An 8,025-nucleotide genomic window follows, 5' to 3' on the forward strand; every position below is an offset into this window, starting at 1 on the left:
AAAATATATTTTTTAAATATTTAACTTTCACACATTAAAGTCCAATACAGCTAATGAAAGACACAGATCTTGTGAATCCAGTCAACATGTCCGATTTTTAAAATGTTTTACAGGGAAGACACAATATGTAAAGATGTACATCTATTACCTAAAAACACATTAGCATAATCCACCATCTTTTATTTGTCCACCAACACCAGTAGCCATCACCAATTCGGCTAAACTAAGATATTTATAGCCCCTAACCAACAAAAAAACTCATCAGATGACAGTCTGATAACATATTTATGGTATGGGATAGGTTTTGTTAGAAAAAAGTGCATATTTCAGGTAGATGGCATAGGTTACAATTGCACCCCCCGTCACAAATGGAATAGAAAAACTACTTAGAGCAACGTGTTTACCTACTTACTAATCATCAAACATTTCGTAAAAATACACAGCATACACGAATCGAAAGACACAGATCCTGTGAATACAGACAATATTTCAGATTTTCTAAGTGTCTTACAGCGAAAACACAATAAATCGTTATATTAGCATAGCACATAGCACATAGCAGCCCAGCATTGATTCTAGCCAAAGTGAGCGATAAAAGTCAACATCGCCAAAAGATATTAATTTTTTCACTAACCTTCTCAGAATTCTTCCGATGACACTCCTGTAACATCATATTACACAATCCATATAGAGTTTGATCGAGAATGTTTATATTTAGCCACCAAAATCATGGTTAGACAATGTGAAATTTAGCTCAGCTGGTCACAAAATGTCCTTGCGCCACTTAGACAGTGATCTACTCTTATACATAAATACTCATAAACGTGACTAAAAAATATAGGGTGGACAGGGATTGATAGACAATTTAATTCTTAATACAATTGCGGAATTACATTTTTTAATTTATCCTTACTTTTCAATACAGTTTGCGCCAAGCGAAGCTACGTCAAAAAACATGGCGTCCTAAGCCACTAAAATGTTTCGACAGAAACACGATTTATCATAATAAAAATGTCCTACCTTGAGCTGTTCTTCCATCAGTATCTTGGGCAAAGGATCCTTTCTTGGGAGTAATCGTCTTTTGGTGGAAAGCTGTCCTCTTGCCATGTGGAAATGCCAACTGCGTTCGGGATGAACTGAAAAGCGTGCCCAGCTATTCACATCGTTTCAAAAATAAATGTCCCAAAATCGCACTAAACGGATATAAATTGCTATAAAACGCTTTAAATTAACTACCTTATGATGTTTTTAACTCCTATAACGAGTGAAAAGATGACCGGAGAAATATAACAGGCTAAACTAACGCTTGGAACAGGAGCGGGTCGGAGTCCTCCACGCGCGTTACGCACCAAGAAAAGACTTGCTAGCCTCAGGGTTTTTTCATTTGTAGTGCCTGTGAACGCGCAATCGACCCCATTGGAATCGTCATCACGTAAAGGCATCCAGGGGAAGACGTAAGAAGTGTCCGTATAGTCATAGCAATAACAGTGCCCTTTTAACTGACTTCAGAACAGTGGCCAACATTTCTCAAATCTGACTCCATGTCAGGGAAATTGCTGTAGAATGGGCTCTGTTCCACTTAGAGACAAAATTTCAACTCCTATAGAAACTATAGACTGTTTTCTATCCAATAATAATAATAATATGCATATTGTACGATCAAGGATTTTGTGGGAAGCCGTTTCAAAAATTACTCAATTAGCATAAATAGTCTCAACAGCGCCCCCATCCTCAACAGGTTATTAAGGTGTGGGACATAACATGGAGTCAGTTTTTTTAAAATGTAATAAAAAGGAAAACATTTGAATGACACTAAGTGGCAGTGTTTTTACAACTAATGCCGGTTTGCCTGAGGCTGATATGATATGCACAAACATATACAGTTGGCATTGCTGCTATGATTTTAGTTGTCCTTGATGGCCTTTGTTTTAAATGTATTATTCTTTTTTGCATTGTTGTTTGTTGTTTTCTTCTTCTTTGTTGTCTTTTCCTTTTTTCTCTTTAGTTCATTATTTTGGTTGTTGGTGCATTGGGGGGTTCTTGGGGGTGGGGAATGGAATTAATTGTGTTTAAAACATTTCTTCCTGGGGGGATTTTGGGAGGGGTCTCGAATGGTTGAGGTACAGCTATTGGGGAACTGTGGGGGGATCTTGGAGGGTTCAGGTTCACATCTTTTGGCCTGGTGGTAGATCGGTCAACATGCCCTTGAGCTCTGAATGGGAATCTTTTGGATGACTGGTATGATGTTGTTGTTGAGCTGTATGTTTTGAATATTCGTGCACAATTATCAGTTTCTATTTTGGTTTATGTTGCCCATTCATTGTCAGTTAGAGACACAGTAGGACCCAAAAGCATAATCAGTGCTCTAACTATATAGCCCTTGCGCTGGTCTGGAGCAATGAAGTGGTGACGCAGGGTACCGTACTAAACCACAAATTACCTAAACCACAAAGTCCCGCAGCGTAATCGCAAAACTTTTATTTAGTGGAGCAACCATTGTACATATATTGATAACACCTTTATGAAATTATTCAAGACCCCTTTATGAATGTTGCAGTATCTTTCATACCACATAAAACATCAGTCATATGCAATCTTCACAACAAAAGTAATGTTTTCATTACAGTATTATAGTAGAAATATCTGGTTGGATTGAGCTTGATCGATGCTGGTGCTACTGACTGGGTTAGTTCTGCACAGCACAAGACTTTGATATCCTCTGCTGAGCTGAAACCAAGGTGTTAGTTTGTGGAGCTAATGCAAGTCTTCAGGTTTCAGGCAAGTTTTCTCAACATGTACATTTGACACAATTTGCCCTGGTGTCAACCAGATCTGCCATACAGATTTGAAATGGTTTAAATACTTTGACCGTTTGCTTGAGCCTGCCTGGAGTGCCAGATTGATGAGTTTTGCACTTTTAGGACTATTCCATGCCCATCAAAATAAGGGAAGTAGGACATGAAGTCGCAAAATGGCGCCGGAAGAAATGGCAGCAGTTTTACGGGCGCCCAACCAATTGTGCTACTATGTATTTTTTTTCACGTTATTCGTAACTTATTTTGTACATAATGTTTCTGCAACTGTATCTTATGGCAAAAAAAGAGCTTATGGATATCAGGACAGCGATCACTCACCTCGGTTTAGATGAAGATTTTTTTCTTCAACAAGCAAGAAGCACAAGACATTCTCCAAACACCCGACAGTGCCATCATCCCCAGTATTTGCATGAGGAGGCGACGCAGGTACAGAGGACATAGAGCCGGATGCCTGGTCAGGACCCGGAAAGGCGAGTGGGAAACCTGCCGTTACGGTCAATACTACTCGCCAACGTGCAATCATTGGATAATAAACAAGACGAGGTACGAGCACGAATATCCTACCAACGGGACATCAAAAACTGTAATATCCTATGTTTCACGGAATCCTGGCTGAACGACGACATGGATATTCAGCTAGCGGGATATACGCTGCACCGGCAAGATAGAACAGCACTCTCCGGTAAGACGAGGGGGGGGGGTCTGTGCATATTTGTAATCAACAGCTGGTGCACGAAATCTGAGGAAGTCTCTAGATTTTGCTCGCCTGAAGAGTATATTGTGGAGTATATTGTGATAAATTGCAGGCCACACTACTTGCCTAGAGAGTTTTCAGCTATACTTTTCGTGGCTGTTTATTTACCACCACAGACAGATGCTGGCACTAAGAACGCACTCAGACAGCTGTATGAGGAAATAAGCAAACAGGAAACCACTCACCCAGAGGCGGCACTCCTTGTGGAGACTTTAATGCAGGGAAACTTAAATCAGTTCTATAAAATATCCGTCAACATGTTAAATGTGCAACCAGAGGGAAAAACTGTCTAGATCACCTGTACTCCACACACAGAGCTCTCCTTCGCCCTCCATTTGGTAAATCCGACCAAAACTCTATCCTCCTGATTCCTGCTTACAAGCAAAAATTAAAGCAGGAAGCACCAGTGACACGGCCTATAAAAAAGTGGTCAGATGATGCAGATACTAAAATACAGGACTGTTTTGCTATCACAGACTGGAACATGTTCCGGGATTCTTCCGATGGCATTGAGGAGTACACCACATCAGTCACTGGCTTTATCAATAAGTGCATTGAGGACGTCATCCCCACAGTGACTGTACGTACATACTCCAACCAGTAGCCATGGATTATAGGCAACATTCGCACTGAGCTAAAGGGTAGAGCTGCCGCTTTCAAGGTGCGGGACTCTAACCCGGAAGCTTACAAGAAATCCTGCTATGCCCTGCGACGAACCATCAAACAGGCAAAGCGTCAATACAGGGCTAAGATTGAATCATACGACACCGGCTCCGACGCTCGTCTTATGTGGCAGGGCTTGCAAACTATTACAGACTACAAAGGGAAGCACAGTCGCAAGCTGCCCAGTGACACGAGCCTACCAGGCGAGCTAAATCACTTCTGTGATCGCTTCGAGGCAAGCAACACTGAGACATGCATGAGAGCATCAGTTGTTCTGGATGACTGTGTGATCACGCTCTCCGTAGCTGACATGAGTAAGACCTTTAAACAGGTCAACATACACAAGGCTGCGGGGCAAGACGGATTTCCAGGACGTGTGCTCCGGGCATGTGCTGACCAACTGGCAGGTGTCTTCACTGACATTTTCAACATGTCCCAGTCTGTAAAACCAACATGTTTCCAGTAGACCACCATAGTCCCTGTGCCCTCTCCACCTTACTCTGCTTCACTACAATCCCCTTTGGCACTGCATGTTCCTTCACGTCCCTCTTCATTCTTTTGTTTTTAGTCCTTTGAAAAGAAGAGTGCAGTTAGTTCAACACGTCTCCATTCACTGGTTAAGTGATAAAGGATTAGTGGATGAAGGGAAAAATCTAACTTCAACAATGTAAAGGAAACAGGAGGGTGAGGGAATGCCTCTGTCCCTGATCCATCCCACCCAACTACTGCCAACCGACCTCGCTGTGGGACTCTCAGCAGTCAAGTTCATCGTCCCCTGCGCCTTTTGCTTACCAACTTATCTCCCTTTTTCACCTCCCAAACGTGCTTCTCTGTTTGCACACCAGTCTTGTCTCCCTGTATTTTCATACGTTAAGTCTCTCGCCATCCTCCTTTAGGGGAATATTATTCACGATTCCACTCAACCTCACTCCTTACTACCTGGCAGAGGTAGTATACAGTCACCCAATCAGCAAGGGGTAAATGTATGTGTACAAGCCAGACCTCATCAATTAGAGCCTGTTACATTGGTTTTAAGAGCAGCCATAACTGTAGCAGAACTCGTGTCAGACTCTCGTGAACCTTTTGGTTTCATTCCAATAACAACTCAATGTTTATATCCCAGGACAAATTAGCTAGCAGCAGCAAGCTAGCTAAATAGGACAAATTAACGTTATCTAGCAAGTGCAAGCTAGATAGGTAAATTGCCATACATGTTTAATGCTGTTCGACCTGTCCCCAAATTAATGTCATTGGTTCAGAGTTTGTTTTTATATTTTAACCTGCGTGTCGTGATCGCGTTTGGTGTGGGGGGGAAAAATACATTTATGCACGACAGCGCACGATGGTGCACACGCACAGCCGGTTTGGGTTCCGTGTTATGCATAATAGTAATTACTGTCTTGTGTTTATGTTGATACTAATGTATCTATCAATTTAAAGCTTCTTATGGCTGCAATCCCGTTAACGGGATGGTATGACAACAGCCAGTGAAAGTGCAGGGCGCCAAATTCAAACAACAGAAATATCATAATTAAAATTCCTCAAACATACATGTATCTTATACCATTTTTAAGGTAATCTTGTTGTTAATCCCACCAAAGTGTCCGATTTCAAATAGTCTTTACAGTGAAAGCACCACAAATGATTATGTTAGGTCACCGCAAAATCACAGAAAAACAGTCATTTTTCCAGCCAAAGACAGGAGTCACAAAAAGCAGAAATAGAGATAAAATGAATCACTAACCTTTGATGATCTTTATCAGATGACACTTATAGGACTTCATGTTACACAATACATATATGTTTTGTTCGATAAAGCTCATATTTATATCCAAAAATCTCAGTTTACATTGGCACCATGTTCAGAAATGCCTCCAAAGTATCCAGAGAAATTGCAGAGAGCCACGTCAAATAACATAAATACTCATCATGAACTTTGATGAAAGATACATGTTTTACATAGAATTAAAGATACACTTGTTCTTAATGCAACCGCTGTGTCAAATTTCAAAAAGCTTGACGGCAAAAGCACAATATTCAATAATCTGAGAACAGCGTTCAGCCACAAAAGGAAGCCATACAGTTACCCGCCAAATTGTGCAGTCAACAAAACTCATAAATAGTATTCTAAATCTTCATTTACCTTTACTGATCTTCGTCGGAATGCACTCCCAGGACTCCCACTTCCACAAGAAATGTTTGTTTTGTTCGGTAATGTCCATAATTTATGTCCAAATATCTATTTTTATTAGCGTGTTTGGTAACACAAATCCAAAGTCATGTAGTGCGTTCACTAAAAGCAGACGAAATGTCAAAAAGTTCTGTAACAGTCAGTAGAAACATGTCAAACGATGTGTTGAATCAATCTTTAGAATGTTTTTAACATAAATCTTGAATAACGTTCCAACCGGAAAATAACTTCAGATGTGCGATGGAACAGAGCTCCCTCTCATGTGAACGCACATGGTCAGGTCATGGTAGACCTGACTAATTCCTGTCTCCTTCGGCCCCACTTCACAGTAGAGGCATTAGACAAGGTTCTACAGACTGTTGACATCTAGTGGAAGCCGTAGGAAGTGCAAACATATCCATATCCCACTGTGTATTCAATAGGGGCTGGGTTGAAAATCGACCAACCTCAGATTTCCCACTTCCTGTTTGGATTTCTTCTCAGGTTTTTGCCTGCCATATGAGTTATGTTATACTCACAGACATCATTCAAACAGTTTTAGAAACTTCGGAGTGTTTTCTATCCAATACTAATAATATGCATATATTAGCATCTGGGACTGAGGAGCAGGCAGTTTACCATGGGCACCTCTGGGCACCTTTCATCCAAGCTACTCAATACTGCCCCTGCAGCCATAAGAAGTTAAATGGGTGTTTATTGTTGTATTTATAGGTACACAGAATGTAATTAATCAAAACACACAAACACACTCATACAATACCAATACCCATTACTATATGTGGTACGGCACACAGTACACACAGAGTACAATATCGCTCCTTCCCTTTCTTCTTCCCTTTCTTCTTCCCTTCTTCCCGTCCTCTCTTTCTCCCCCTATTCCTCTGCTGCTCTAGAGGTGTTCCTTTCACTGTCAACCTCAACTACATACAAACAATCCACATACACACTCACACACACAAACATGCATGTACGCATGCACGCACGCACAAACAAACAAACAAACAAACAAACACACACACACAAACATGCATGTATACAAGCACACACAAACACTCACACACGCACACACACGTACACGCACGCACGCGCGCACACACGCACGCACGCACACACACACACAATGACGCACAGCCCCTTTCAAACACAACTATCTGGTCTTGACTGGTAGGACAGAAACTGTATCAGATTCAACACTGATTCAATGTTCATACCCAGCACAAACACTTCTAAACTCAGCAAAAAAAAGAAACGTCCCTTTTTCAGGACCCTGTCTTTCAATGATAATTCGTAAAAATCTTAATTGATCTTCATTGTAAAGGGTTTAAACACTATTTCCCATGCTTGTTCAATGAACCGTAAACAATTAATGAGCATGCACCTGTGGAACGGTCGTTAAGACACTAACAGCTTACAGACGGTAGGCAATTAAGGTCAGTTATGAAAACTTAGGACACTAAAGAGAACTTTCTACTTTCTTCTCTAAAAACATGCCCAGGGTCCCTGCTCATCTGCGTGAGCATGCCTTTAGGTATGCTGCAAGGAGGCTGGAGGACTGCAGATGTGGCAAGGGCAATAAATTGCAATGTCCGTACTGTGAAACG

At 41.2% G+C, this 8,025-nt stretch overlaps 1 protein-coding gene across 2 annotated transcripts in view; it reads left to right on the forward strand.

Annotated features, from left to right (window-relative positions):
* Window positions 1-8,025, forward strand: part of LOC129834713 (spondin-1-like) — a 163,856-nt gene that overhangs the window by 24,635 nt on the left and 131,196 nt on the right. The gene's annotated exons all lie outside the window — the stretch shown is intronic.

This window comes from Salvelinus fontinalis, chromosome 35, assembly GCF_029448725.1.
Source record: "Salvelinus fontinalis isolate EN_2023a chromosome 35, ASM2944872v1, whole genome shotgun sequence".
In the NCBI taxonomy this organism is placed as follows: Eukaryota; Metazoa; Chordata; class Actinopteri; order Salmoniformes; family Salmonidae; genus Salvelinus; species Salvelinus fontinalis.